General features: G+C 36.8%; 1 long non-coding RNA gene across 1 annotated transcript; it reads right to left on the reverse strand.

Moving 5' to 3' along the window:
* Positions 1-264: 264 nt before the first annotated feature.
* On the reverse strand, positions 265-18,842 carry LOC145530189 (uncharacterized). The gene is made up of 2 exons (XR_014071536.1): positions 18,403-18,842; positions 265-1,912 (listed from the first exon to the last, which is right to left on the reverse strand). It is a non-coding gene; the product is annotated as an uncharacterized LOC145530189 (long non-coding RNA).
* Positions 18,843-24,003: the final 5,161 nt, after the last annotated feature.

Genomic DNA, 24,003 nt, shown 5'->3' on the forward strand with positions numbered 1-24,003 from the left:
TTTTTAATACACTGTCTAGGTTTGTAACAGTTTTTCTTCCAAGGAGCAAGCATCTTTTAATTTCATGGCTGCAGTTGCCATCTGTAACAATTGTGGAGCCCAGGTAAATAAAGTCTGACACTGTTTCCTTTGTCTCCCCATCCATTTGCCATGAAGTGATGGGACCAGATGCTATGATCTTGGTTTTATGAATGCTGAGTTTTAAGTCAACCTTTTCACTCTCCTCTTTCACTTTCATCAAGAGGCTCTTTAGTTTTTCTTCACTTTCTTCCATAAGGGTGGTGACATCTGCATATCTGAGGTTATTGATATTTCTCCTGGAAATTTTATTTACAGCTTGTGCTTCATCCAGCCCAGCATTTGGCATGATGTACTCTGCATAGCAGTTAAATAAGCAGGGTGACTATATACAACTTTCTTGATTTCAAACCAGTCTGTTGTTCCATGTCTGTTTCTACCTGTTGCTTCTTGACCTGAAAATAGATTTTTTAGGAGGCAGGTAAGGTGGTCTGGTATTCCCATCTCTTGAAAAAATTTCCACAGTTTGTTGTGATCCACACAGTCAAAGGCTTTGGCATAGTCAATAAAGCAGAAGTAGAAGCTTTTCTGGAACTCTCTTACTTTTTCGATGATCCAACGGATGTTTTCAATTTGATCTATGATTCTTCTGCCTTTTCTAAAACCAGCTTGAACATCTGGAAGTTCACGGTGCACATATTGCTGAAGCCTGGCTTGGAGAATTTTAAGCATTACTTTACTAGCATGTGAAATGAGTGCAATTGTGTGGTAGTTTGAACATTCTTTGGCATTGTCTTTCTCTGGGATTGGAATGAAAACCAACCTTTTCCAGTCCTATGGCCACTGCTGAGTTTTCCAAATTTGCAGGCATATTGAGTGCAGCACTTTCACAGCATCATCTTTTAGGATTTGAAATAGCTCAACTGGTATTCCATCACCTCCACTAGCTTTGTTCGTAGTGATGCTTCTAAGGCCCACTTGACTTTGGACTAAAGGGTGTCTGCCTCTAGGTGAGTGATCACACCATAGTGGTTATGTGAGTCATGGAGATCTTTTTTGTATAGTCCTTCTGTGTATTCTTGCCACCTCTTCTTAATATCTTCTGCTTCTTTTAGGTCCATACCATTTCTGTCCTTTATTGTGTCCATCTTTTCATGAAATGTTTCCTTGGTATCTCTAATTTTCTTTAAGAGGTCTCTAGCCTTTCCCATTCTATTGTTTTCCTCTATTTCTTTGCATCAATCACTGAGGAATGCTTTCTTATCTCTCCTTGCTATTCTTTGGAACTCTGCATTCAAAGAGTACATCTTTCCTTTGCTCCTTTGCCTCTAGTTTCTCTTCTTTTCGCAACTATTTGTAAGGCCTCCTCAGACAACCATTTTGCCGTTTTGCATTTCTTTTTATTGGGGATGGTCTTAATCACTGTGTCCAATACAATGTCATGGACTTCTGTCCATAGTTCTTCAGGCACTCTATCAGATCTAGTACCTTGAATCTATTTGTCACTTACACTGTGTAATTGTAAGGGATTTGGTGTAGGTCATACCTGAATGATCTAGTCATTTTCTCCACTTTCTTCAGTTTAATTCTGAATTTTTCAATAAGCAGTTCATGATCTGAGCCACAGTCAGCTCCCAGTCTTGTTTTTGCTGACTGTATAGAGCTTCTCCATCTTTGGGTGCAAAGATTATAATCAATCTGATTTTAGTGCTGACCATCTGGTGATGTCCATGTGTAGAGTCTTCTCTTGTGTTGTTGGAAGAAGGTGTTTGCTATGACCACTGTGTTCTCTTGACAAATCTGTTAACTTTTGCCCTGCTTCATTCTGTACTCCAAAGCCAAACTTGCCTGTTAGTATAGGTATCTCTTGACTTCCTACTTGTGCATTCCAGTCCTGTTTGATGAAAAGGAGATTTTTTGGTGTTAGTTCTAGAAGGTCTTGTAGGTCATGATAGAACCATTTAATTTCAGCTTCTTTGGCAGTTGTGGTTGGGGCATAGACTTGGATTACTGTGATATTGAATGGTTTGCCTCGGAATCGAACAGAGATTATCCTGTCATTTTTGAAATTGCACCCAAGTAATGCTACTTGGACTCTTGTTTACTATGAGGGCTACTCCATTTCTTCTAAGGGATTCTTTCCCACAGTAGTAGATATTAAGGTCATCTGAATTAAATCTCCCATTCAAGTCAATTTTAGTTCACTGATTCCTAATCCACAATTACTCATCCATAATAAGGAATGAAGCTGGATAATTTATAATGATGTGGATGCATCCAGAGTCTGTCATACAGAATGAAGTAAGAAAAAAAGATCATACATTAATACCTATATATGGAATCTAGGCAAATGGTACTGATGAACATATTTGCAAGACAGGAACAGAGATGCAGCCATCGAGAATGGATTTGTGGGCACATGGGGGGAAGGAGAGGGTGGGACAAATTGAGAAGGTAGCATTACATGTAACTGTATGTAAAATAAATAACTAGTGTAGAAGGTGCTGTATAGCACAGGGAGCTCAGCTCCGTGCTCTGCGATGATCTAGAGGGGTGATATAGGGGTGGGTGGGAGGGAAGTTCAAGAGATAGGGAACATGTGTGTGTATGTATATCATGCTGTTGTACAGCACAAAGTAACAAAACATTGCAAAGCAATTATAGTCCAACTAAGAAAAAAAGAAAGAAAGCTTTTAGGACCTTCCCCGAAGGACTGATGCAATGCGCTTGTCTTTGTTCCCCCTAACTTGGAACTTTTCCAGAGTGGAAAACCTACTGAATAAAAGACATTAGTCAAAAATATTAAAAGACAAATGAACAAGCCTCAACCAACCGAGGCAAAAGACGTTACAGATGGGGACAAAAGTAAACATACTGAAAACCTAAGAGGAAAATCTGGGAAGATAACTGCTTTGTGTATAGGGCTTAAACATCTCCTGCATATAACAGGGGATCTCAACAGGTAGATGTGTAACTGTGGAAAGAAACATAATCAGTCAAGACCTGAGAAGACCGTAGGGTTTCAAGTCCGGCTGAGCTTCACGCTCAGCACAAAGAGAAAGCAAATGCTACAACAGAATTATAAATATCCTGACTCAGCATTGAAGGAGCACCTCACAACAGCGCCAGGCTGCAAAAAGACAAGGAGAGGATTGCTTTTTGATTGTTGTTTGTTCCAAGCATTTAAGGAACTCTCTGACTAGCTGACTGCAAGCTAAAGAAACAAAGACATCAAGGATCACCTGTGACAAAGAATAAAGTCTTTAAAAGAGTTTGGAAAAGTTGCTAAACCAGTAACTACAAATGATAATAAGCAACAAAAGTAAACCCTGAAAAAGGACAAGAATCAGACATCAGACAAAAAGGACATTATATAATGATGAAGATGCTAACTAAGGAGATATGACAATTTAAAACATATATACACCTAACAACAGTGTCCTAAATTATATGAAGCAAAAATTGACAAAACTGAAAGGAGACATAGACAGTTCTACAATAATAGTTGGAGATATCAATACCCTCCTTTCAATAATGGACACAACAGCCACAAAAGGTTAATAGATATGTGGAAGGCTTGAATAGCAATCTAAACCAACCAGCTCTAACATACAAAGAACACTTCAAAGAAAAACATCAAAATACACATTTCTTCCAAGGGCACATGGAACATTTTAAAGGATAAACCATATGTTAGGGCACAAAACCAGTCTCAATAGATTTAGCAAAATATATATCAAGCAAAGTATATTTTGGAATCACAATGGAGTGATATGAGAAATTAATAACAGAAGGAGAACTAGAAAATTAACAAATATGTAGAAATTAAATATCATACTCTTAAACATTCAATGGGTCAAAAGAGAAATCATAACAGAATTTAGAAAATATCTTCAGGTAAATGAAATTAAAAACATAATACACCAAAATGTATAAGATGCAGCAAAAGCAAAGATAAAAGATAATGAGGTGGAAGAAATTGGAGCCTATTATACAGAGTGAAGTAAGCCAGAAAGAAAAATACCAATACAGTATACTAACGCATATACATGGAATTTAGTAAATTGCTAAAGATAACCCTGTATGCGAGACAGCAAAAGAGACACAGATGTATAGAACAGTCTTTTGGACTCTATGGGAGAGGGCGAGGGTGGGCTGACATGGGAGAGTGGCATTGAAGCATGTAAATTATCATATGTGAAACGAATCGCCAGTCCAGGTTTGATGCATGATACAGGGTGCTCGGGGCTGTTGCACTGGGATCACCCAGAGGGATGGGATGGGGAGGGACGTGGGAGGGGGGTTCTGGAAGGGGAACACATGTACACCCATGGCGGATTCATGTCAATGTATGGCAAACTAATACAATATTGTAAAGTAAAAAATAGATAAATAAATAAATTAAAAAAAAAAAAGATCATGAATCAAACACTTATTTTATATTTTAAGGAACTAGATAAAGAAGGCAAAACTAAATCCATGCTGGCAGAAATCAAAGAGGAGATGTTATATAACATAAAGAGATTATAATAAAGTAATACTAATAATTGTATGCCAACAATTCGGATAACCTAGATGGAATGGACAAAACAATAGAAACACATTATCAAAAGTGAATAAAGAGAAAATAGAAATCTGAATGAGTATATGATAGCTGAAGAAATAGAATCAGTAATAACCTCCCAACAAAGAAAGCTCTAGACCTGATACCTTTGTAGTGGAATTATACCAAATATTTAAAGTTAAATTAATACAATTTCTTTTCAAACTCTTCCAACAAGTAGTAAGGCAGAAAAACCCTTTATAAATCATTCTATGGGATCACATTACCCAAATTCAAAGCAAGGTAAAGACCCCAAGTAAAGAACACTACAGTTAAAATTCTTTATGAATCTGTTCAATTCAGTTCAGCCTCTCAGTTGTGTCTGACTCTTTGTGACCCCATGGACTGCAGCACACCAGGCTTCCCTGTCTTTCACTATCTCCTGGAGTTTGCTCAAACTTCTGTTCATTGAGTTGATGATGCCATCCAAACATCTCTTCCTCTGTCACCACCTTCTCCTCCTTCCCTCAACCTTTCCCAGCATCAGAGTCTTTTCCAATGTCTCGGCTCTTCGCATCAGGTGGCCGAAGTATTGGAGCTTCAGCATCAGTCCTTCCAATGACCATTCAGGGTTGATTTCTTTAGGATTCACTGGCTTGATCTCCTTGCTGTCCAAGAGACCCTCAGGAGTTGTCTCTAGCACTATAGTTTGAAAGCATCAAACTTTGGTGCTCAGCCTTCTTTGCGATCCAACTCTCACATCCATACATGACTACTGAAAATGCTAAAACCCTCAACACAATACTAGCAAACTGAACCTAGCGACATATGATAAAGGGTTTTGCATCATGACCAAGAAAGATTTATCCCAGGTGGCAAGAATGGTTAAACATAAAAATCAACTAAATGTACCATATTATGAATAAAAAGTGACATGATTATGTCATTTGATGCAGGGCTTCCCAGGAGGCTCTATTGGTTAAAAAAAAAAAAAAGAAAAAAAGCTGCCCGCCAATGTAGGAGACACAAGAGATGCTGGTTTGATCCCTAAGTTGGGAAAATCCCTGAAGAGGAGAATGACAACCCCCTCCAGTGTTTTTACCTGGGAAATCCCATGGACAGAGGAACCTGGGGGTGCTACAGTCCACAGGATTGCAAAGAGCTGGACACAATGAACAATGGAGCACCACAAGCATTTTACAGCGGGCTTCTCAAGTGGCATCAGTGGTAAAGGACCTGCCTGCCAATGCAGCAGATGCAAGAGACCTGTGTTGGGAAGACCCCCTGGAAGGGGAAATGTCAACCCACTCTAGCATTCTTGCTGGGATAATCTCATGGACAGAGAAGCCTGGTGGGCTACAGTCCACTAGGGCACAAAGAGTGGGGCACAACTGAGTATGCATGTAAGTATTTTACAAAATTCAACATCTTTCATGATAAAGACACTCAGGAAATAAGGATTACTGTTTCCTGAGTGTTTTTTCTTCAACCTAATGAAGGGCATCTATGAAAGGCCCAGCTATTAATATCACACCCAAAGATAAAATACTGAGAGTTCTCCCACTTAGATCAGGGACAAGACTAGGGTACCTTCTTCCACCACTTCTATTCAGCATTTTACAGGAAATCTTACCCAGGGAAATCAGAAAAGGTAGTGAAATAAAATGCATCCAAAATGGGAAAAAAAGATATAAAACTATCTTCATTCATGGATTATCTTTTTACAGAAAGTCTTAAAGAATACATGAGAAAACTATTAGAGCTACTAAAAAATTCAAAACAGTTGCAGAAAACAAGATCAATATGTGAAAACTGGTTGGATTTCTACAAACTAGAAATGAAAAATCTGAAAATGAAATAGAAGCAATTATATTTCCAATCACATCAAAAAAGAAAAAAAATTTAGGAATTAATTGAATAAGGCATGTGCAAGAATTATAAAACTTTGCTGCAAGAAAATTAAGGAACTCAAAAATAAGTAGAAAGACATCTAAGGTTCATAGACTAGAAGACTTAATACTGTTTAGAATAAAATATGTTCAAAGCAATCTCCATATTAATGCAATTCTTTCTTTTTTAGCAGAAAAGAAAAGCATTTATTTTAAAATTCATATGAAGTTGCAAGGGACTCCGAAAAGTCAAAACAGCCTTGAAAAGGAGAGCAAAGTTGGAAAACTCAGGCTTCCCCTTTGAAAATTTAATACAAAGCCACATATTCGATAATTTTCAGCTGAATACCTTAAAATATTGTTTAAATGATTACTGACATGCGTAATAGGACCATTCAGTGGAGAAAAAATAATGCTTTCAAAAATAATGCTGGGACAACTAGATTTCTATGTCAAAAAAAAATGGATGTTAGCTTATATATCACATTAAAAAATAATAACTCAAATGTTAAAAAACATAAATTAAGAGCTAAAACTCCAAAACTCATATTTGGAAATCAATGTGACACAAAAGTCAAATGTAACAAAACAAAAAAAGATAAACAGGACTTCATCAAAATTATAAATATTATGCATCAAAAGGCACCATGAGATAGTGAAAAGGAGAAAATGCTTGCAAATCTGATAGGTGTCTAACATCCAGAATATGTGAATAACAACTCAACAGCCAAAAGACAAGCAACACAGTTAAAAATTAATCGATGGACTTAGAAAACTGTCCAGTGAAGATATTAAAATGGTCAACAAACATATGAAAAGATGGTCAACATCATTAATCATTAGTGAATTGCAATTCAAAACCACAGTGAAATAGCTCTTCACACTTATTAAGATGGCTACAATTAAAAAAAAATAGTCTTGGCAAGGATATAGAGAAATTATAACACTTATATATTACTGGTGGGAATATAGAATTGTGCATCCACTGTGGAAAGCAATATAGAACTTTCTCAATAACTTAAACAAAATGTTACCGTATCATCCATAAAATTCACTCTTAGGTATATACCAAAAATAATTGAAAATAATTTTCAAATAAAACTTGTACATGAGTATTCATAGTAATACAATTCACAAATAGCCCGAAAGTCCATCAATGGTTGAATGCATAAACAAAATGTGTTATAACCATACGATGGGATATTTTTAAGCACAGAAAGCAAGTACTTCTTACATAAGTTACAATGTGGATAAACAGGGAAAACATGCTAAGTACAGCCAGGCATGAAAAGGAACATATTGGATGATTCCATTTCTTTGAAATACCCAGAATAGGTAAAGTCATCAGTCAGAAACTGTATCAGTGGTCGCCAGGGACTGAGGGAAGGAAGTAAAGGAGAATCATATCTTAATGAGTACAGGAGCTCCTTTGGGGATGATCAGAATATTTTGGAAGTGGAGATGATGATTACACAACATTGAGAAGATATTTAATGCCCTGACTGAACTTTCAAGTGGCTAATTTATGTTCTTTTCAATTTCACCTCAGGGAATTCCCTAGTGGTCTAGTGGTTAGGACTCTACACACACTTCTGAGGGCCTGGGTTTGATTGCTGGTTGGAGAACTACAATCTTGCAATCTATACGGCCAGAAAAAAAAAAAAATCACTACAATAAGAAAGTCACCAATGACACTTCAGAGACTGTTTTAGAGGTAATTGGAGGCCACAGTCATATAACTGTAAGTAATTTGTCAAGTTACTTCGCCTTTGAAGCTCAGTTTCATGCTCTGTAGAACGCAGGAAATGAGAACAATTTGTAGGAATATCTTAAAGATTTATATAAGGTAATAAATATGAAACATCACCTTGTTCCCAAATATGAGCTTTCAGTTATATTTGTAGGTTTAGGAACTATATTATTATTGTTGCAAGAATAAAAAAGAATGGCTAGTGAGGAAAAACAGGTAGCCTTATAGAACATTTTATAGACTTGACGTTTAGCAACTTGGTCTTAGAAAAAGGGGAAAAACTTACATATCATGATACAGAAAAGACATTTTGAAGTATAACTAAGATAAAGGAAGATGAAGAGTCATAAGGGATAGAAAGATTCAGAAGAGAAATAGAAAATGCAATTAAGAGATGAAAAAATCAATGGAAGATATTTCAAGAGGAGGTAGAAATAGATGGAATGATGAGATCTGAAAATAAGAAATTGCAGTTTTTGTCCAAAAGGAAAGGAGGAGAATAGCAAAGTTCCCCATGAGTCTGAGTTACCAAGAATTTATATTGGCCCCAACTGGAATGGTTTTGTTACCTCCAGCTGACATGACTTTGGAGGGACGCTAAAACGCACAGCCAGACGGGATCCCAGAGCCAGACACTGTCAGGATGGGCAAGAGGAAAGAGAAAGGAAAAATTACAACAACAAAAAAAATTAGGTGGATTAGAGAAGTTAGTGAAATCAGAAATGGGCTAATGGATTAAAAAGATAAAAAGGAGTCAGGAGCGTGACTGTAATAGCAAAGGGGAAATTCCACTGAACCTGAAAAGAAGTAGGAGAAGAGGTTGTCGTATTCAAAGAGGAGAATTCAGAGGTTTAACCTGCGTTTAGACAATTCTCAAGTGTTGAGAAAAATTTAAGTTAGGTATTCTTGTTGGGTAATGGAATAAACATCAAGAAATGAACAGAAATTAGCCAATACTTACCGACTGTAAACTGTGTGCTAAAAACTGTGGAAGGTGCAGGGAGCAGGTCCTATAAGAAGCAAACTTTCCCTCTAACGTCCAAAGTCTAATTAGAGAGATGCACAAATAGATGCAAAATGTCAGTCTACAGAGGAAAGTGTTACGATGGAAGATATGAAAAAGTATTGTAGGAACATACAAGGAGGACTAACTAGGACAGGTCAGTCTAAAATGAGTTTTACAAGATAGTTAGTAACTATTCAGTCAGAAAGGATGAGGTTTTCAGGCCGAATGAGCAAATACAGAAATGAAATCAGGAAGGGTGGGGAAATGGAGCCAGATGAGGGAACCACTAGAGCTACAGTGTAAGAGAAGCACCTTTAAGCAGCTTTTTGACCAGAATGATTCTCTCCAATCCCTTCATAATATATACCAATCTGTGCCCACAAGACAGTAAATACTCGCAATTGTTAACTTTCCTACACAGTGGGCCTGTTCAGAATTTTGTTGTTTTCATCAGTTATGTGCTTGCTAAGAGACACTTGTATTTTCTTTCAAACCTTACTTACAACTATTATCAATGAATGAATATAACTGTCCAATAAGTTGAGTAAATAAAAAAATCCTTTCGTACAAAAAGTCACTACAATAAAAGGAATCACTAAAAACGTTGCCATTGAAAGACGGAAAAAACAAGCAGAAGTTATTGGGAAAAAAGTAAAGAATTGAAAATATGTTTCTTCTCAAATGTCTTCAATTTGTCCGACTCTTTGCGACCCCACGAATTGCAGCACGCCAGGCCTCTCTGTCCATCACCAACTCCCGGAGTCTATCCAAACCCATGTCCATCGAGTCGGTGATACCATCCAACCATCTCATCCTCTGTCGTTCCCTTCTCCTCCCGCCCCCAATCCTACCCAGCATTAGGGTCTTTTCCAGTAGGTCAACCCTTCGCATGAGGTGGCCAAAGTATTGGAGTTTCAGCTTCAACATCAGACCTTCCAATGAACACCCAGGATTGATCTCTTTTAGGATGGATTGATTGGATCTCCTTGCAGTTCAAGGGACTTTCAAGAGTCTTCTCCAACACCACAGTTCAAAAGCATCAATTCTTCGGTGCTCAGCTTTCTTCACCATCCAACTCTCACATCCATACATGACCACTGGAAAAACCATAGCCTTGACTAGATGGACTTTTGTTGGCAAAGTAACGTCTCTGCTTTTAAATATGCTATCTAGGTTGGTCATAACCTTCCTTCCAAGGAGTAAGCATCTTTTAATTTCATGGCTGCAGTCACCATCAGCAGTGATTCTGGAGCCCAAAAATGGACATGAGGTTCGTGACATTGTACAAGAGACAGGGATCAAGAAAATCCCCATGGAAAAGAAATGCAAAAAAACAAAATGGCTGTCTGAGGAGGCCTTACAGATAGCTGGGAAGAGAAGAGAAGCAAAAAGCAAAGGAGAAAAGGAAAGATATTCCCATCTGAATGCAGAGTTCCAAAGAATAGCAAGGAGAGATAAGAAAGCCTTCCTCAGCGATCGGTGCAAAGAAAGAGAGGAAAATAACAGATTGGGAAAGACTAGAGATCTCTTCAAGAAAATTAGAGATACCAAAGGAACATTTCAAGCAAAGATAGGCTCGATAAAGGACAGAAATGGTATGGATCTAACAGAAGCAGAAGATATTAAGAAGAGGTGGAAAGAATACACAGAAGAACTGTACAAAAAAGATCTTCACTACCCGGATAATCACGATGGTGTGATCACTCACCTAGAGCCAGACATCCTGGAATGTGAAGTCAAGTGGGCCTTAGAAAGCATCACTACAAACAAAGCTAGTGGAGGTGATGGAATTCCAGTTGAGCTATTTCAAATCCTCAAAGGTGATGCTGTGAAAGTGCTGCACTCGATATGCCAGCAAATTTGGAAAACTCAGCAGTGGCCACAGGACTGGAAGAGGTCAGTCCTCATTCCAATCCCAAAGAAAGGCAATGCCAAAGAATGCTCAAACTACCACACAATTGCACTCATCTCACATGCTGGTAAAGTAATGCTCAAAATTCTCCAAACCAGGCTTCAGCAATATGTGAACCGTGAACTTCCAGATGTTCAAGCTGGTTTTAGAAAAGGCAGAGGAACCAGAGATCAAATTGCCAACATCCACTGGATCATCAAAAAAGCAAGAGAGTTCCAGAAAAACATCTATTTCTGCTTTATTGACTATGCCAAAGCCTTTGACTGTGTGGATCACAATAAACTATGGAAAATTCTGAAAGAGATGTGAATACCGGACCATCTGACCTGTCTCTTGAGAAACATGCATGCAGGTCAGGAAGCAACAGTTAGAACTGGACATGGAACAACAGACTGGATCCAAATAGGAAAAGGAGTACGTCAAGACTGTATATTGTTACCCTGCTTATTTATCTTATATGCAGGGTACATCATGAGAAACGCTGGGCTGGAAGAAACACAAGCTGGAATCAAGATTGCCGGGAGAAATAGCAATAACCTCAGATATGCAGATGACACCACCCTTATGGCAGAAAGTGAAGAAGAACTAAAGAGCCTCTTGATGAAGTTGAAAGAGGAGAGTGAAAAAGTTGGCTTAAACTCAACATTCAGAAAACTAAGATCATGACATCTGGTCCCATCACTTCATGGGAAATAGATGGGGAAACAGTGGAAACAGTGTCAGACTTTATGTATATATATATATGGATGTATATATATATAATGTATATATATATATGGACTAGAAGTATATATACAAATATATGGGTCTTATATATATAATGTCTATATACATAGGTGTATATATATATAATATATATATATGTGAGTATATATATATATGGACTAGAAGTAAATACATGTGAATGTATATACAAATATATGGGTCTTATATATATAATGTTTATATATATGGGTGTGTATATATATATAATGTATATATATATGAGTATATATATGGACTAGAAGTATATATATATGAATGTATATACAAATATATAGGTCTTATATATATAATGTATATATATATATGGGTGTGGATATATATATATAATGTATATATATGAGTATTATATATATGGACTAGAAGTATATATATATGAATATATATACAAATATATGGTTCTTATCTATATAATGTATATATATATGGGTGTATATATATGAGTATATATATATGAATGTATATACAACTATATGGGTCTTATATATATAAGGGTCTTACATATGGGTCTTATATTATAGAAGCAGTGCTTCTAGTCTATAAGAAAAGAAAGTGAAGTCAGTTAGTCTTCGCAGTCTGCTCCTGAAGGGACTGTGATGAAATGCTGAGCAACATAGCATGGTGCCCTGCACAGAAACGCCATTGATCAACCTTTGCTGAATGAAGAAAGTGTCGAGTTTAGAACTTATGGGCAACAGCAAGATATTAATTGGTTTTAGCAAGTAAGATTGTGTGTAGTGGGTTATTTCTTTTCCTGTTGAGAGGATAACATTAAAGTTTGACAAAAGTGGGTGGCAGAAAATGAAGCACTCATATGAGAACCACTAAGGACCTAAGTGAGTTAAATTCCACAGGGGTTCACTTCTTGTATCATGTATCTAATTAATAGTTGTTGCACAGCTACAGTTGGCCAGATTTTGGATTAGATGCTAAGGACTTATCTATGGATCAGAAGGGATAGGAGAGAAATCATAGAAGATACCTAAGAATCTATGGTAGAAATCCAAATAAAGATAATCATGATCCAGACCAGAATGGTAGCAATAGAGGGAATGAGAAGTGATTTAGTTAGGAAATATTTAGAAGGAAAAATGAACACGATATGAAGGGAAGCATATAAAAGAAACAGTCTAGCTCATGATAACTAATATTTTGAGCCTAAGCAAGTGGAAGACTGGAATTTGACATTTGCTGAGATGGGGAAACTGAAGAAGCAAATTTGAATGGGGAGATAGTTTAGGAGTTCACTTTTAAATGTTAAGTTTGAGATGTCTTTTAAACATCTAAGGGGAGATGTCAAGTAGGCAGCAGTATGTCTGAAGTTCAGTGTGAGTTCAACTGCAGAAAATAAATTTGGAAGACAGCCATCATCTCCTATAATATTTTTTAATTTAATTGTATGAAAGAAAAAAAATACTTTGATGACTTTTGGTCTGCACATTTTTTCTGATTACTGAGCTTTTTATTTTTTTAATTAATTAGTTTATTTTTAAATTGAAGGATAACTATGATATTGTGATTTTTTTTCCATACTTCAACATGAATTGGCCACAGGTATACAACACCTCATCCTGAATCCCCCTTCCACCTCCCTCTTCACCCTATCCCTCTGGGTTGTCCCAGAGCACCTGCTTTGGATGCCCTGATCCATGCATCAAACTTGCACTGCTTGTATTATATATACAATGCATATTAAGAAAGCTACCCTTTCTTTGTTTTAGCATCAAGCTTTGATTGCAATAATAATTTACTCTTCTGACAGTGCAAACAGAATAATATAAGTAATACCGAATGCTACAAATAAATGAGTAAGAAATCCCCATGTTAAAATGCCCAGAATTTAGAACTCATTACCAGAGTTATTGGTCAGAACCATATACAAATTATGAAAATGTGAAACGAGTCAAATTCAGCAAAGGAATAAAAAGAGTTACCAAGTCTCTTGGGGCAGAAGAAATAAAGAATGGTGGTAGATTGCATGTTTTAAAAACTTTCACAAAGACTCAGCCAGAAGCCAAAAAGGAAAAAAAAAATGCTAGAGTCTAACAAGAAATTGCAAAGAAAATTCAAGCAAAACCACATTGATTTTATGCACATTGTCATGCAACTGTAACATTTACTAAAGGAGAGAAGAGCTTGCCAGCTCTTACGATAGATTAAAAGATTATTCTAGGTCTTAATATTCTCTCTTCTGTGCACAACATGTAAAAATAATAAAGATTAATTTCTGGTGGATCATATGATAAGTTCATAGGTCACCCTGTTGCATTCAGTGCTCTGTTGCTTTGGTTCCTTTGCTGTCTCCTTTCCCTGCAGTATTATTTATTCAATCTGTTTAGTTTGCTTTACAGGCTGTGACAGCATTCATGGGTGGACCTATTGAACCAAGCTGTAATAGATGTAATACATCAATACATTTGAGCTGAACAGCTTTAATTAGACCTTCCTGGTCATTTCATCAATTCAGTTGAGTACCATCGGGATTTGGATAACACCGAGCCTCCTGTCAAGCATGAGAATTACAGCACACCAGCAGGGCTCCCCCAGTCACAACACAAGGTTAGGCAGTCAACGATAATTCACACAGGGAAGAGCCCCATGCCCAGCCTATAAACTCACCCTTACAGTAATGTCTTTGAAATCCTAAAACCTTCAAACCCCAGTGTCAATTTGGAATGCAGGCTGCCTGAAAATCCCAAGAAAAGACACATAAAACTATTTTCCTGCTCAATAAAAGAGCAGGAGTTTACTTTGTTGCTATGCAAAGGGCTGGACACGATTTAGAGACAGAAGAACAACTGGTAAATATATATAATCAAGATACCATTTCTGTAGCAGTTAGGTTGATGGGCAGGATCTAACAAGATGCAAAAACTGTGCTAAGTATAAAATTTTAAGTATACCATATGAAGTTTCAACAACACAGTTGGTTTATATCTCGCACTGTACTTGTCACATACAGCCCAGAATAAATATGATGAAAGTAATCTGATGCAGGAAATCTATACAAATGAACGTTAGAGCAAGGCAAAACCACTTCTATCTTGAAAAGGCAGACTAATTTACTCTCAGTTTTGGAGAGCCTTATGACAAATTTTTCCATACGAAATATATTCAAAATGAAACATTGGGAAAAGAAAAAAACAACAACAAAATAGTGAAACATTGGCATGTATGGTTGGCCAACACCCAGGTAGCAAAGACATTTACATTTATGTGGAAAGACATCCAAGGACCAACCTGAATTATCTACAGTGCATATATAATGTGGAGACCAGACTCCTTGGGGCATCCAGTGAAGTGATTGAGAAGAGCCAGCCGCACCAGAAAGGCAGTGCTCCACGCAGCCAGCAAGAAACTGGGCCGCAGTGCTCCCACAGCAAAGCAGCCGTCTGATTTTGAAAAGAGACGGGAAGGAGCCAAGTGGGTTAGACTGCGGTCTCCAAGTCCTCAAATGCAGAGGATCAAACCAGCAGGTTCATGGGGAACATCGCGTCTGGGAAAAATAGTAAGGAGTTCTTACTAGGTAGGATAGCAAGTGTCTCCTCATTCTTTTTCATCCAAATGGACTCCTGACCCCAGGGTAAGTATTCTGGAAGCCTGTCTTCTTTGGTAGCCACATCTGGTCAAACAGAGCCTGCACATTTCCCAGTGCTATGAATCAAGGGACAACCAGGCCAATTGATTGCGCCTATGAAAGGTTTAAATTGTCTTTATGCTGCTGCTGCTACTGCTGCTGCTGCTAAGTCGCTTCAATCGTGTCCGACTCTGTGCGACCCCATAGACGGCAGCCCACCAGGCTCCGCCGTCCCTGGGATTCTCCAGGCAAGAATACTGGAGTGGGTTGCCATGTCCTTCTCCAATGCATTAAAGTGAAAAGTCAAAGTGAAGTCACTCAGTCGTGTCTGACTCTTCGCGACCCCATGGACTGCAGCCTACCAGGCTCCTCCGTCCATGGGATTTTCCAGGCAAGAGTACTGGAGTGGGCTGCCATTGCCTTCTCCAATTGTCTCTATATTTACTGAAATGACAGTCAGGTCCCTTTAAAAATTTGACCTTGTGGAAATTGTTTTAGCAAAAATGAGAAAAATTTTGATGTACCAAATTAGAACATAAGAACTGGCAAAAGAATTAGTGGGTTTGTTACTTTAAAAAATTAACCACATTGCCATGAGCTGAAAGGATTATGCTATTTACATTTAAAAATAATACTAGACATAATATAGGTTAATTTGAAATCCTCTTTTTCTCAGCTGCAGACAAGAAAACCAAATTAGTCTTAATTGTGTCTTGTTTAACTTGACCATTTAAATCAGAGATTCTTCACTAATCTAGTTGCTTTTATAGTTACCACATCTTTTTACATGAGATTCTCTTTTTATTTGACTTCTTTGAACCATGGAATGTTTTCAAGTGGGTATTTTTATCTTTGGAAATGCTAAGAGTGATGTTATTTATAATTATACCTAAAGGGCTCTATGAGTATATATATATATATATACTTTTAACATATATCATATATCATATGACATATATATGATATATGATACATGTTAAAAGTGTATTCATATATATATGAATACAGGGATCTCTGCAATGTTCAACTGCACAATATTGATATTTTAAGTTCATGTATAAACATTTCATTTGATAGCAAACATTGTTAGTTCATTTCTTTTAATATAAGAGAAAATATTAGTCCAATAGATATGAATATTACAAACTTATAAAAATGAGGTAATTGTAGTAAGATTTAATTTTTCATATTTTAAAATGCTTTATGAGTTTTGATAATGAATTGTCCAGTCAATCAATGCTGGTTGTTACACTTGGAAGAGATAATATGTCAAGAAATCTCATTGCCAAGTATATTAATCCCAATAATGAAAAGTATCATATAAAATAATACAAGATAGGTTTTCTAATGAACATTAATGACCTGGAGCAACAACAGTTAGAATATATAGACGATAAATATTGTCCAGTTGAATTAAAATATTGATTTAATGTTTTCTTCTCCCATCTTTTCCTAATGTCCTTCCCACTCTACCATAGTCCCCTGTCACATTCATTATTGTGGCTACAAATTAGACTTTAGAAGAATGTTTAGATATGATCTAAATATCTACAATATGTTCTTTATAAAACTCTTTTTTTTGTGTGGAGATTTATACCATTATATCCTTTCAAAAAACTATGTGACTCAAGAAGAAACACTGGAGTGAAAGTGAAAAACTGAACTTATAGTTGTTTCATAACCTTAAGACAAATGAATTTAGGTAGAAAAATTCTTAGAATAATTTTAATAATTAATTTAATATGGGTTGTAGCAAAAATAAAAATAATAGTAAAATACTTAAAGTAAAAATTTCCCCTCTTCAATCCATACCTGTTAGGAACAAACACTGCTATTATTTTAGTGCATATCCCTTTAGATATTTGAAATACATAATTTAACATTTTGATAGACAAAGTATTTCTTTGACACAACTTAGAGATTTCTGTCTAAGAAATTGATGTTAATAGAAAAGTTGATAGGTCTTATGATATATGTTTATTTAAATATCTCAAAAAAGAATAAGAAGACTAGTAATATTAATATATGAAATAGAAAGGTAGATTTAAAAGAGAATATGGTATAAATCATAGATACTAAAATTTTAATCCCTGGAAAATTTTTTAAACTGCTAGTTAAATATTGACAAGGTAGAGAGGAGAAAGAAAAGCAATACAATGTATCATAATCAGGTTTTTCTAGATGAGACATGAAGAGTGCAGTGTGAAACTTAAGTGTTCTATTTGTATTTGTTCCATAAGGCCTGCAGACAGAGACTGGATGAAAGTCCATATTCAAAGAGTTAATGGCTAGTACATTTCCAGAAACAAGAAAAGAAATGAACTCTCAGATTTAAAAAGTTCCACCTAGTGCTAGGAATGATAACATCTGTAATTTCATACCTTCTCAAGTCATAAGGAAAATAAAGGCATCAAGGATAAGGGAAAATTATAAACGATAAAAGAAATATCTGAATATCTATCAAAGATGAATTATCAGGAGATCTATCCTCAGCTACTATAGTTGACAGAAGACAACAGAAAAGTACCTTGTACCACTAAGAAGGAACATTTTTTTAACATATATCATCAAATTATAAAGATAAAATAAAGATTATACTTGGAATACAGTAATTCATAAATGTTAGAGCCCCTAGAATCTCAAAGAGAAACTATTATGATATGTCTTCAGCTAAAGAAACATAAATTCAAGAAGGAATGGAAAGTAGAAAATAAGAAAAATAAAAAGAGCATAAAAGGAAATCAGTAAAAGATTACGATCAATCTAACTAAGCTTTTATTATTGAGTTAGATCATATTAACAGTAATTTGGGAATGTGTTTAATAAATTACACTTTCCAATGACACTAACATTATTTGAATGTTTTGAAAAGAAAATGAAAACAGACTAAAATATAACGGGGAATTTTGTGGGGCATTTACTGAGAAGTGTGATATAGTATTTACCTACTTTGAGAGGAGGCCAGAGGAAATATTCTAATTAGGCTATGTTGGAACACATAAATCATCTGTGTTAAGGTGTTAAAAGGTGCTGCTAAAAGAAAAGATAAGAAGTTTATTATTTCCATCCATTAGAAGACAACGAGAAACAAGCCAACAAAACTGACCGATGCAACAAATAATCTAGGAAGCAAATAATCCCAGAAGCAAAGAGAAAGCAGAGTAAATAAAAGCCACAAACATGATGACACACATTCATCAAACAGGTCGAAGTCAAAATAAAAGAAAATAGCTCGAAAATAAATATTGAAAACCACTCAGGAAACTCCCGGGTGGGGTGTGGGGAGGTTGGTGTGGACCGCCTATTCCTCGCTCCCGCTCTGGTCCTCTCTCTGAAGGGACAGCCGTTCGAGTTCCTCCTCTGTGTTCACGCCGCCCTTCCCTTCTTTCCGTTTGGAGCTCTTTGAGTGGGTGACCTGGAGGTTTCCAGCTCCACCCTGTCTTCCTTCCTTTGACTTCATCATCCTGCTTCCCGTCGGGCTTCTGTTTACTGGTGTTTGGCTGCATGATGCCAAGTTATATAGAAGTGTGAACTATTAATAGTAAAAGGTAAATGGAGGCATAGTAAACATTTTAAGAGGTTATCTGAGCAAAAATCAGATGGAATCAGGCAGCACCAAAAAGGAAGTGATTCGGCGCCCTCCACCAAGAGGAGTAGGATGTGAAAGACAAGCAAAGAGGAAAGGCAGGAGAGAAAAAATGGAATTATCTGATTGGCTGTGACTTAAGCATTCGCCTTATTTGGAACAGGCTGATTGACGGTGTTTGATTGACTGTGCTTAGGTTTTCTTTTCTTAACCCAGAACCATTTAGAGACTTAGGTTTTAGTTTGCTTCTAAAGGTCGCTAAGATATAAAGCTACCTCAGACTAATTTGGGGTTTCCCCGTGGCCCAGTGGTAAAAATTTGCCTGCCAACGCAGGGAACACAAGAGGTGGTTAGCTCTGTCCCCGGGTTGGGAAGATCAAATGGCAGCCCACTCCAGGATTCTTGCCTGGAAAATTCCATGGACCGAGGAGCCTGTCGGACTACAGTCTGTGGGGCTGCGAAGGAGACAGGACTGAGCAATTGAACACAGACTAATTCATCTCCTTGTTTAATTACTTTAAGGGAACTAACACAGGAAGCCCAGTGGTTGTGCGGTTCTGTCCGTGACTGGGTAGCTCTAAGGTTCCACTCGAATGGTTCAATATTATGACGCTCACTGTTAGTAAACACCAGTGCGATATTACTAACACTAGGCTCAGTGCTATAGATTAAATATTTTTTTATATTTGTTTACCTTTTACTATTTTTGTTTCCAATCTCATTGATGTTCCTTTGTTTCAATTAACACATTTTAAGCCCTGTAAGAAAGATAGAAATTTAAATTTTTAATAAACTTTAATATTTAATAGCATTAAATTTGTTATAGTTATATACATTTTTGCTATTAGAAAAAGCCTCTTCAAGTTTAAGCAAACTTCATTAATTTCACTTTTCCTTTAAGTACATTTTGCCCACTCTCATGCTGAGCATCATTTTTTTTTGGCTAGGAATATCAGGACCCACTTAATATAAACTGGTACGTAAATGAAAGAAGTCACATGATAGATACTTATAGGATGAGATGGGTATCCTGTGGTGCTGATGACTTTTTCAAAAGCTATTTACTTTCTAATACACAAAGAAGCTATTTTGCCTTTTAAATACCACATTACCTTTCAACAATGGGGCACAGTTCATTCTTAAAAAATGTCATCAACTTTAAATAATGGCAGCAGTTTACAAAAAAGAAAAACAAAAGCAGCAATCCCTCCCACCCCCATAATTTAGCTTTTCAGCAAAAGGAACATATGGTCAAATTTATTGGAAATTAAAAGGGAAACATCTGAGTTTGGCTGCATATTATGAGAAATTTTACACTACACTTATTGGTTGGCTGAATTCACTACTTGTCAACTCTAATTTATTCTAAAAATGTCACCTTGCCAAATGCCCAGGTTTTCATTGTTCCTACATTTAGTAATGTAATTCTGACAAAAAGCACTGCAATTCTCCCACCTCCTGTATGTGTTATTTATAATAGATGCATTTGTATATTTTTCTTCTGTTTTGCTTGTACTATATTCTCTCTGATTTTGTGTAAGTAGCATAAGTATGGATTGATTCTGCAGAACCGTTGGGTTAATCATGGTAACAAAAAGCAAATGCAGATACCAAAGATATAGCATTATGTTTAGTATTGGAAAATCTTTAGCAAGACATTGATAGTAGATTTGGCAACTGAATGATGCATTTCTGGAAATAGGAGATGTCCTAGAAGTAACTTGTGGCTGTTCCTAAAGATTTATTAAAACTAAGCTGACACTTGCATCATTGATAGAGGCAATTTTAAAGCTCTTGAAATTCTACTGACCCTAAGATAATGAAACCACCACCTTCCACACATTTGTATTCTGTGGCATTGAGTGTGGATAGTGGTACTGAATGTGAAATGCTATCATTATCCTCCAGAAGAATTCACAAAAGTAACTGAGGGCAAATGCGTGGACGAAGAGACACTGCAAAGAAAGGCAGATACAGTGCTGAGTACCTGATGAGTGGTTATGTATGAAAACAAACAATAATGATAAGGGATTATTTAGGCAGTTAATAAATCATGAGGCTGGGCGATGCACACAGCCGCATAACCAACATGGGTTTCTTAAAAAGTATTTCCATTATCGTGTATCACAGCAGAGAATTTATATTATGCCCTAAAACAAATCAAATCCAGTGCACGTGAAAAGTACCATGAAATGTACTTAGGAAGAACCTTGCTAAGGCAAAGATATGTGCATATTTATGACAGAGACTGCCATGGGCTCCACAAATGAAAGCTCTGCTTATAATCCAAATAACATTTCTAACAGTATTTTCAGATAAGGAAAACGTGTGTTAAACTGCTCAGAAGCCTCATATCTTTAGGCTCATTCAAAATACGGATTGTCCGTATGAAGTGGGATGATTATACTGAAATTCGGCAGAAATATTAATGATAATCTATGAAGATGGCTAACATTCAACTGCTTTCAGAGATTTAACACTTTACTATGATTTATTAATCACATATTCATGGAAATAGTTTATTACACTGTTCTAGCCCTTCCCTTCCAAAACTGATATTCACCAGTGCCGGGTAACAAGATCAGCTTTCAGGAAAAAAAAAAAAAATGTGTAAAACAGGTGGAGTATGAGGGGGTGAGAGATTATATAAAGATAAAAGATATAATGCATGGATGATTTTAGAGAGGTCTCAAGTTAAGGATGTGAAACAGCCTCTTCTCTCAGAATTTCACTTTGCTTTGGCAACTTCGTTACCTTAGTTACCAGGCATAATTCTTTTCTGTTTCCTGGTCAGAGTCCTCTGCCATTGCCCAAGATGGATATTGCAAATCCATCCCCCTATAATCTAATCTCCTATTTCACTCTCCTCTCCATTTTCAGTAGATCATTTCATCTACAAGTTCACAAAGACAAGAACTACCTTAATTAAATGCCACGATGTTATAAAATAACTGAATCCATAATTATTCTTTCAACCTTCTTTCCTCAGTGGAAATTGTATTTCTCTTGACTCAAGCTTGATTCTACTGCTTCTTATTGCTTCATTCATTATCCATTTTTTATTCATTTCTTTCTCCCTCCTGACTCCTTTTCTCTGTGCCTTTGACTATCTATTCTGCCTTTACTTCTTTCCTATCATGCAGTTTATTTCCATTAATATTGGTTTCTTTAAATCATATATACATATATGATTAGACGTATAGATCTACATATGTAGATCCACGTGTGCTCAGTCGTGTCTGACTCTTTGCAACCCCACGGGCTGTAGCCTACCACCAGGCTTTTCTGTCTGTGGAATTTTCCAGGCAAAAACACTGGATTGGGTAGCCATATCCTCCTTCAGGGGATCTTCCTGGCCCAGGGATTGAACCCGTATCTCCTGCATTGGCAGGCAGACTCTTTACCTCTGTGCTACCTGGGAAGCCCATATCTTTCTTGTTCATTCTAAATTATTTCCAGTTTTCTATAATGTATCATTTCAACCTATTTCTACATAGTTGCATACACTATTATTTTTATTTTTTTTCTCTTTGGGGGACTTGTATTTCTTGACTTGCTGTAGCTTTAACTACACTCATCAATCAGTCCTTAGCTGATGAATATTTAGAAAACTTCTCTTAATCTTCATACAGTTTTGAGACACCTATTTTCAGTGTTTTCCTGAAACACTGTATACAAACATATTGTCACACTTCACAGAGATTTATCTGTGTTCTCAGTGAGACATAAAGTGGCCTGGAGCTAAAGGCATTGATTTAGTTACTACTCTATCCATAGTGAATACTGCAATGCTTGGTAAATAGTGTCCATTACGTATCTGTTGGATGGACAGTAAATTTGTGACTGAACTAAACTTTGTCCCATTCATAACCATTTGGTTGTTTTACTAAATCATGCTACCAGTACCAGTAGTTCATCAATTTATTTCTTTTCCTGATTTTGTAGGTTAATTTTATTGTTCATTTGGTGAGCAAATGTTTATCACCACAGTGATGTGTGTCTTGCTGATTTCTGGCAGGACAATGAAACTTCCACTGGTGGGGAAGAAGGAAAAACGAGAGATACTAAAATGTAACAAGACCTTGCGGTCCTTCCCGCCCCTCCTGCCCTGCACCATGACCTCTATCTGCCTTTTGTTTGTGGAAAACTTTAGACAAAGAACGAGTTTAATCAGAGAAATGAGAAATGCAGAAACAAAGGAAAACAAAGGAGACTAAATAGTAGTCATGTAGTCATTAAGCAAGACAAGGAACTTTAGTTCTTTCTCAAGGGCTATTGATAATATTCTGATCCATTTCCTGTGAGGTATCTTATAGGGACTAAAACATTAGGTGGAAAAGTTACCTGCATGATGACTGGACTGTAACCAAGACATGAGCTGCCACAGTTCCGAGAACTGGCCTCAGAGAAATGGAAACATATGAACCATAGACCTGTAGATTAACCGGGCCTAAAACAATCAAGATGACGCTGGTCAAACCACTGATAACCACTTTGAAGATGACTGTCATAGCTGACGCTGCTGTTTCTGCAGATAGTCCCCCCCAGTTCTGTCTATAACAGCTCTCGCCCCACTAGTTGCCAGTGGGTGGAGGGAGTTGGCCTTTGGACTAATGTCCACCACCATCACCCTCAGGTGCCAGCTGCTGAAATAAAGAACCTTTCTTTTTCACCAACCTGGCCTGTTTATTGGCTTTTGAGCAGTGAGCAGCCAGACCCCACACCTTTCAGTAACAATAACAATACCATCAGAATGTCAAAGTGCCCCGAGGTGACAGATATAAGACCCACAAAATCTCTAACAGCAGGAGCTGAGATATTTGGAGAGTGAGGTGGGGGAGGAGAGGGGACAAATGGCAAGAGAACACTTGGGATGAGACAGAACAATAGAGTGAGACAGGATTATTGAGTGGGAGTTATCCAGGAAGAGAGGAAGGGAGGATGGGGAACCTCGTGCAGA

Source organism: Giraffa tippelskirchi, chromosome 12 (genome assembly GCF_054371585.1).
Source record: "Giraffa tippelskirchi isolate mGirTip1 chromosome 12, T2T-mGirTip1v1.2.pri, whole genome shotgun sequence".
NCBI classification, from domain to species: Eukaryota; Metazoa; Chordata; class Mammalia; order Artiodactyla; family Giraffidae; genus Giraffa; species Giraffa tippelskirchi.